At 29.3% G+C, this 8,965-nt stretch overlaps 2 long non-coding RNA genes across 2 annotated transcripts; one reads left to right on the forward strand and one right to left on the reverse strand.

The window, feature by feature from the left end:
- Positions 1 to 2,435: 2,435 nt before the first annotated feature.
- Positions 2,436 to 4,079, reverse strand: LOC145103754 (uncharacterized). The gene is made up of 2 exons (XR_013706836.1): positions 2,770 to 4,079; positions 2,436 to 2,664 (listed from the first exon to the last, which is right to left on the reverse strand). It is a non-coding gene; the product is annotated as an uncharacterized LOC145103754 (long non-coding RNA).
- A 623-nt stretch (positions 4,080 to 4,702) lies between these two features.
- On the forward strand, positions 4,703 to 5,584 carry LOC145103755 (uncharacterized). Its single transcript, XR_013706837.1, has 2 exons — positions 4,703 to 4,987; positions 5,312 to 5,584. It is a non-coding gene; the product is annotated as an uncharacterized LOC145103755 (long non-coding RNA).
- Positions 5,585 to 8,965: the final 3,381 nt, after the last annotated feature.

The following is an 8,965-nucleotide window of genomic DNA, read 5'->3' on the forward strand; positions in this document are numbered from 1 at the left end:
TGATTTTCTAATATGAAAGTTTAATTAATTTATAACCGTGATTCTCAAAAATAATAAACTAGTAAGAATAATATAAGGGTCGTAACTATAAATTCAATCGGAAAAGTGGAATTTAACATTTAGGTAGCGTTTGGTGGTGGGACTAGGTGGGACAGAACTAGATTGACCGGAACTGGACTAGACTGGACAGAACTAGAGTGAACTCGTTATATAGCGTTTGGCAACACCAGAACAAAACGGAACACAATAATAAAATTACCAAATTATCTTTGAAATAATTTCTAATATTCTTTTACAATATAATAATGATTATAAAATAGGTATTTTATATGCTAATTAATACCTTATATATACGTATAATTGTACAGATTTCGATATTATCCAATCTTTATCCATCATGTATTTGTCTCATATTCTCCTCCATATTCATTAGTGGATATCAACTACCATCGTAATTATACTTAGCTACAAAATCATGTCTTCTATCTATATTGAAAAACTTTCCAAAAAGTTTTCTTTTTTCTTTTTGAAAATAGCTTTTCGTTTGTTGATAAGAAGACACCATTACACTCGAACGTATTTTTTGCAATAAGTTTTTTTCTTTAATTTTTTTTTTTTGTAAACTGTCAAAAATTTACCGACGAACGTCTTGAAGGGGTTCTTACAATTTCTGTGGGAAATATGAGTGGTGGATAAATAAAAAGGAAACTGGAAAGGTTTTTTTTGTCATTTTGGTTTTTGTCCTATTGTGTTCTATGGTTTTGGATGGGACTAAATTTTGGAGAAATAGTCCCATTGGACTTGGTCAACAACTAACTTTGTCCCTGTCCCGTCCGTGCCAAACGCTCGGTGATAGGATTTTGTTCTGTTCTGTCTCATCTTGTTCCGCGTACCAAACGGGGCCTTAAAGACAAAGGCGCATTATAGCAAACCAATCATCTATAATTTAATTGGTGTGTGCAAAATATTAAAACTCGGTGCAATGAAAAGGGAATGAAAGAAGTTTACATACTTGTATACAGGAAAGAAAGGATTGTACAATGTGCATGAAAAACCATATATTTAGCTACAATAATTTATATATAGGGAGCGAATATATACTCCATTTGTTCCAAAATTATTGTCCACAGACAAAAAAACAAACAGATTAAGGAAACATTAAGTACCATTAACTTTATACAATAAAATGACAGTTTTGTCCTTACTTTGCATTTAATGTTCTATTAAATGTTTAGGTGGTTAAGTAATAATGAGGATGTATTTTGGTAAATATGTTATTTATTTTTAGAAGTGCACTATTATTTTGTGACAGCCTAAAAAGGAAAGAATAACTATAATTTTTGGACGGAAGAAGTATATATATATATATATATATATATATATATATATATATATATATATATATATATATATATATATATATATGTGTGTGTGTGTGTGTGTGTGTGTGTGTGTATGGGGGGGGGGGGGATAGGTGTGTTTGTGTGTGGAAGAGTTTATTTGAAATGAAAACGAAAAATAAAGATATTGAAATTTTCTACTAATCATGTATGAATAAAAAATCTTAAAATATTTATTTCTTAAAAATCTCAAAGGAACCTCTCTCTCTCTCTCTCTCTATATATATATATATATATATATATATATATATATATATATATATATATATATATATATATATATATATATATATATAAGAGTTGTGCGTGTTGCGGTTTGACACAATTTAGTGTCAAAACCATAAAATGCACCACATCTGCAATTCGAGCTTTTTAAAAACTGCAAACTGCACCGCGAATACTCTAAACCAAATTATGTGGTGCGGTTTGATGCATGTTATTTGCAATTTAAAATGACGTACTATATTGGGTTTGAGTACCTAAGCTTATATATACTTTGTAGGGTATATTCACTTTTAACTATATATATATATATATATATATATATATATATATATATATATATATGCTTAGGTTATTCTATTCTAATTAATTATTGTGTGGTTGTAGGAATGATTGTGAGCCAATCATTTTATTTATTTTAAGAAAGTGAATAATATATATTATTAAATTAAAGATAATTAGAAAATATCATCTAATTTCATTTTAAGGGTATTTTAGTCAATTAACATAAATTTAAAAAAGGAAATTTACATATTTTAAGGGATAATAGATTCTATTAATTTTAAAATATCTGATTATAGGGATGATAATTCTCGGATATTCTGACAGAATATGTCTATCAATATATTGAAAAATAACAAATATGCTTGAACCATAAATGAATACATATTCTGACAGAATATATATATATATATATATATATATATATATATATATATATATATATATATATTGATTTAATGAGTTTCTTGAAGAATAACAAAAATTTGGATACAAGTTCAATTTTTTATATTACATTCTTAGAATGATATATTGAAATCAAGGTAAAATACTAATACATTCTGAGAGAATATTGTTGTTAATCCATTCTAATAAAATAAAAAAAAATACATTCTTAATGAATAACAAATCAATTCTGTAAGAATACAATGTCAATGGCATTCTGTATGAATGCATTCTGCTAGAATATACTATCGTCCCTCCATGTTTTCTTTGTTTTCCTCTTCAAAACCTAAACTCACATGTCATCTGAGCTTAGCAACTGCATAAAGTTAGGAAACAATTAGTCACCTTGATCACCATGTCTGTAAATTAATATGGAAAAAGTGAAGTATGGTTTATCATAGCTTAACATCTGTGTATATACCTTAATTTGAAGCTGCAAGAACTTCACATAGTGGACAACTTCTTCAAGCATTGTGCTAATGTCAACCTTCGTCCCATTTGGAACAAGGTTCTGAAGGACTTTCACCATAGAATTTCTTCCATAGAATCATCAGAAAAAACTTAGGCTGGTAATGAGTTTTCATTCTTCAAGCATTGACAGAAAAAAAAATATTAATCCATTCTGAACGAATATTATTGCCTTACATTTCATTCTTCACCAGGCTTCAAACCGAGTTTTCATTCTTCACCAAGTTTCTTTTTCTTTACTTGATGTTACTCCTTTCAGAATATATAACTTCATAAGAATTTATAACCTTCTTACACCTTGCTTCATTACTGTACATACAAAAAAAACATTATAATTTGCTTAAGCATGAGAATTTCTAGTCAGAAGCATAGGAATTTTGTTGAGACATTTAATATGCAAACCAAATGTGTAAACAATAGGCATAAACACACAAAACAAATTGAATGAAAGAAATTAAATAGTAAAAGTACCTAACCAGTAGATAGGATAATAAGATTTGTCATGAGTTCTTTAAAGAGAAGGCAACAAATTCCAGAGAACAACCATTGAGTCGTGTAAACTAATCAACTAGAAATTTGATGTTAGTAAACTAATCAAGTAGAAATTTTACAAAATGTTTGGTTTACATAACTTATATCAATTAGAATTAAACATAGACCTCAATTGCATTTTAAAAATATTCAAGAAGATTATCAGTCAGTTAAATCCCAAATTAATTAAGCAAACCCCAGAAACCCACCATGAATCTAAAAAAACAGAAAATTATATGTAAATTTTACTGTATACCAACATTCATGAATCAAGAAACTGAGAAATTATATGTAAAATTTACCTTAGACCGAATTGTGCATATTCTAAAGAATCAGTAAACCTAAAATAGAAAATCGAAAAAGGGGTGAAAGATGGGTTTTTAACGTACCAATGATAACGTGATACAGCCTTTGAGATGAACCTCGAAAGCAATAAAACGAGGTATGGGAGTGCAATCGGAGATATGTTGAAGAACTTTGAACTATGGAGGCGTCGATTGAGAGAAGGCACCGGCGGAGGGCTACTCTCGTCGAAGGTGAGGAGTTGACGGACTGAATGAATCATCGTTGGAAGGCAGCAAATGATGATGGAGTGCAATCAGAGATCTGTTGAAGAACTTTAAAACATGGAGGCGTCGATGGAGAGAAGGCAACGGCGGAGGGTTGCTCTCGTCGAAGGTGAGGAGTTGACGGACTGAAGGAATCATCGTTAGAAGGCAGCAGATGACGATGGATAGGTTTTTAGTGACTAATATGGAAGAATAAACTGATCTGTGAGATTTAAGGGGGCTAGGGTTAGATGCAACGTGAATCAAGGGGATATTTTAAATTCTATTAACATAATTAATCAATATGTAATATTACTTTTTTGCCCTTATTTTAAGTTTTGAAATGAGTGGTCCACATTGATTCCTACATCCATACAATAGATAGTTAGAATACTTGAACCTATCTCTCTATATATATATATATATATATATATATATATATATATATATATATATATATATATATATATATATATATATATATATTCCTAATAAAACTCCTAAATTGCCAAATAGAATCTTCCTAAATCCTATATTTGCCACCTATCATCATCCTAAGCACTCATTTTCTTTCATCCCGCCTAAACAATTTATAAACCGATTTTATTGCATTCCAATTTTAATTTCATTCGGTTTCCTAATTTTACTCTGAAATTTTCTATATGTTCAACCCAATCCCAAAAAACTAGGAATCAAATCTTATTTAAAATTGAATACACGTTATCTCGGTTTCATATATACAATCATTCTCATAAAATTCAAACTCTCTCTCTCTCTCTCTCTCTCTCTCTCTCTCTCTCTCTCCTTTTCTCTTTCTTTTCTTTTGTTATTTTTCCTATTTAATCTTGTCTTTTTTGTTGAAAGAAAATCGAAAGAAATGATATGATGATTAATCCATCTTTGATTCTTTAATTATCCCAATTCTCTGTTGCTACTCTCTTGATTTCTTTTGATACAATTTCTCATTCGAGGAGTATTAAGACCGTAAAGTATCATTTTCTGTATTCAGGTTTTAATGAATCTACTATGACGAGGATATCCATGGAATTACAAATTTTAAGGGGGTCTGCATCTTCGGACCTCCTTTTTGTGGTATATATTAGCCAAATTACAATTTTTAATTCACATGCCAACCCACTAATATTTAATATGTTTTGAATACCACGGATCAAGTAGCATCATAGGTCTATCCCCAATCATGTCATTAGTTCAATTTCTGATAAGCATATTTGGAGTGTTCTTTGTAATCAATTTGATACATGTTCTGAGATATGATTGATATTTTTATTGGGAGATGAGGATATTTTGGTTAAATCGTTTCACTTGGATCGTTTAATCAATATTTTTTATGTTTCTTTTTTTGATTTTTGCTTTCCAATTTGAAAATTTTGTTTCTCTTTGTTGTCGGGACACTAGGTATCAGCTTGGAGCTTACTTTCACGCTAAGCAATGTGGTGGGTTAGATCTTCTTTATGGTTTAAACATTTGATTAAATTGATCAATTATCAGGTGATTTTGGTTCTTTTCATAGTTTGTGCAACCTGTGATTTGTAATTTTGATTATCAGACTTCAATTTCCCCTTTCCACATGTAACTGATGTTTAAATTAGTGTTGCTAGAAAAGAGGCCTTGTTGTCTAGGTGCATGTTTCTTTTTTCACCATAAAAAGTGCAAACAAATGAATTTTTACATTGATTTATTTAACAAATATATTTGCTTTTGGCAATGTTTTGAAAACCGGACCGGACGTCGAAACGGCCGTCCCACCGGGTCTATGGTTCAAATGGTTTGACCGGTCGAACCGGTCCCAAAAACCGGAGACGTCATATATATATATATATATATATATATATATATATATATATATATATATATGTTACGATTTAAAACTAAACAACACATTTTAAGTTTGTGTTCTAATAATTTATATGATTCTTTTTAAATGTTTGTTATAAAGATAATAGAAAAAATAAAAAGAAAAAAGAAAAAAGCTACGTAGAATTGAGTGTAGAGAGGAATAAGGAGAATCCATTGTAATTGTTTTATGTTTATTTAGTTTGCTCCCACGTCTCACATCGTCAGAAAACCGAAGTGGGGGCTTTTAGAGTTATATATAATAGAGGCCGAGTACTAAGGATGCATAAAAATCATGGTTCTAAAAAGCACGCCTCAAGGCGTGATGTAGCCGTTACGAAAACGTCAAAGACGGATTTGTTAAGCGTGACGCCCAAATAACGTGTCAAGGCGTGCCTTATCGCGTTATGGCACGAGTTTTTTTCAAGGCACGGGTTTTTTCGATTTTTTTTTCGTTTTTTTTTTGTCGGACTTAAAATAATTGAGTTTTTGTTAACTTTTTTATATTAAATATTAATATAACACTTCTAAAAACTTCATATATTTGATACACTTCAATAATTATATGATTTATCTATTTTAATGTATATAAAATAGTCACGCCTTGAAAAACGCCAAGGCTTGGCATAACTTAACTTTGACCTCGCCGCCAAGTCACGCCTTGCGTTTTTTAGAACCTTGATAAAAACAAAGAGTGGACTTCTCCAATAAAAATGGGACCCTCTCCTTGGTTTTAATTCGGTACAAATTTTATATATATTTTTCTAAAACCGCCGGTTTTTTCCGGGTAGACCAAACCGGTTTTTACCCGTTTTTGGTTGAACCGCCGGTTTGGTTTACAAGCGGTTTTAAGGCCTTAAAAAACCGGTATCATAGCCGGTTTCCGGTTAAACCGATTCAATCGGCCGGTCCGGTCCGGTTTTCAAAAAAGTGGCTTTTGGTTATTGATTTAATTATAAAGTATATAATGGATTAACATTGAGAGGGTATGGATTTTATTCGACAACAAAAAATTTAAGTGAAAGTCATTCCAAGTATGTTGCTTTCCTGTTTATCACTAATTCTAAACAGTTGTATTCATTTTTTGTCTCATCTGAACTTGAGGAATGTTTTATTTATTTATTTTATTAACTTTTTCTTTGTGGATATATAATTTAAAATCAATTGTTAACAGGTTTCGAGCGCTAGAAGCTATTAAACCTATCCTTCTGTTAACCAAAGGGGTTCCCCTAGCTAGCAAATCTTTATAATTATTTTAAATTCTATTTTCGGATATCGAAAAGAGATTATTAAGTAAATATGCTTTTAAAGTTTGTAATGATACTAGAAGGTATTAAGTAGATATGCTTTTGAAGAAGTTGTTAAGTTATTAAGTAAGCATGCTACTTTCACTTTTAAGCCAAATATACCATGTTATTTTCATTTTTAAGCCAAAAATAGTCCGCTACTTTATTTTAAGACAGCCACAGCATGCTATTTTCATTTTTTAAATCAAGAATGGCATGCTACTTTAATTTTCAACCGGTCAAATCATCGAACAGGTAAGTCGAGATGATAAGGGTAAAATGGTCATTTATATAAATATTTATAAATTTTATAGTGAAAACTTTTTCTATGCATGCAACCCAAATAAAGTTGTCATATGTAATATTCATGTGCTTTTTAGTCCGAAAAAGGGAGTGTTTAAGCTTCGACATGTATATATTTGTTTACGAAAATGTGTCCTTATTTTTAAACCTCCTAAATGTACATCTCCGTCATATTTCACCAACATGTTAGAATCTATATTCCTGTTGTTTGTACAAACAGGTAACTACAATGTACCTTGGTTGTATTTGTATATGTGTATTGATACAAACAGGTAAGTATATTGCCATTTTACAGTTTTTGGATTGGAAATTGTCTATATTTTTAAGTTTATGCACTTAAAGGGATTTTTCTACATTAAAAGGGTAATTTTGTAAGTTTTTGCAATAAAAGGGATTTTTTTTCTATAATTTTCTGCATTAAGAGGGTAATTTACGCATTCAAAGGGATTTATTTGTAGTTTTATGCATTAAAATGGTAATTTATGTAATTTTCAGCATTTAAAGTATAATATTTGTTATTTTCTGCATTAAAAGGGTAATTTCTGTAACTTTATGATTTTACATAGTAAATTATGCATTTTTCTTCGTTTAAAAGATAGCATTTCTCACTAATTTTATTTCAGTTTTCATGACATGTGTTTGCCTCATTTTGAGGATGATTTAGCCCCTGGTGCAGTTTGTTCATTATCTCAATATAGTTTAACCCTTTCATTTAAATTTATTTAAGTTTTTCCCATGAAACTACCTTTTTTTTATAAATTTAATATGATTGGTAAAAAAAGCATTCTACGATATATAGGTTTTAAGATAAATTAAAAGTAGGGTGCTATTAAATGAAAATTAGCCCGCTATTAGATGAAAAAAATGAAAAGTATATGCCATAATATAGGCATTGTAGTATAGAGAATTTAAGAAATTAAACACAATTAATTTGCAATAAAAGGGTAATTATGTAAATTTAAGTAAAATATAGCAATATAAATACAAAATATGTATTATTATGCGACTATATTTTTTTACACCTTATCTAATTTGATGTACTTTTTAAATAAGGCATTATACTATAGAAAATTTAATTTATATGAAAAGTAGGGTGTTATTAAATGAAAAGTAGGTTGCTATTATGCAACATAAATGGAATGATGCGATAACTTTACATTACAAGAAAGTAGGATGCTGTCAAACGAAAGTAGGTTGCTATAAATGAAAAGTAGGCTGCCATTTATGCCTTCTTAGGAAAAAAGGGTCGAATATCTTAACTTTGAAATTACAAGGGCCATTTATGCAAAATTATATAGGAAGTATGATGCTATTAAACGAAAAATCATATACATTTACATTGCTTTAATTAAGGATGCTATTAAACAAAAAACATATTTCAAAAACACATTCAAAATTAAATATATATAATAACTGTAAATTCCAAAATTAGTCAAAGTTTTGGGTTATTTTTCAAAGTACAATGTCTAATAAGGAAAAATTAGAAGAACATTAAAAAACATTTTTATATGTTTAAACTTTAAATACAACATCAACATAGTACTTTATGTATGTGATTTAATTTAGGATACTTTTTGGTTGAAAACTGATAGTTTATAATTACTTCTTATCACAAACTCTATATATA

The sequence above is a fragment of the Lactuca virosa genome, chromosome 4, assembly GCF_052849685.1.
Source record: "Lactuca virosa cultivar CGN04683 chromosome 4, Lactuca_virosa_CGN04683_v6, whole genome shotgun sequence".
NCBI lineage: Eukaryota > Viridiplantae > Streptophyta > Magnoliopsida > Asterales > Asteraceae > Lactuca > Lactuca virosa.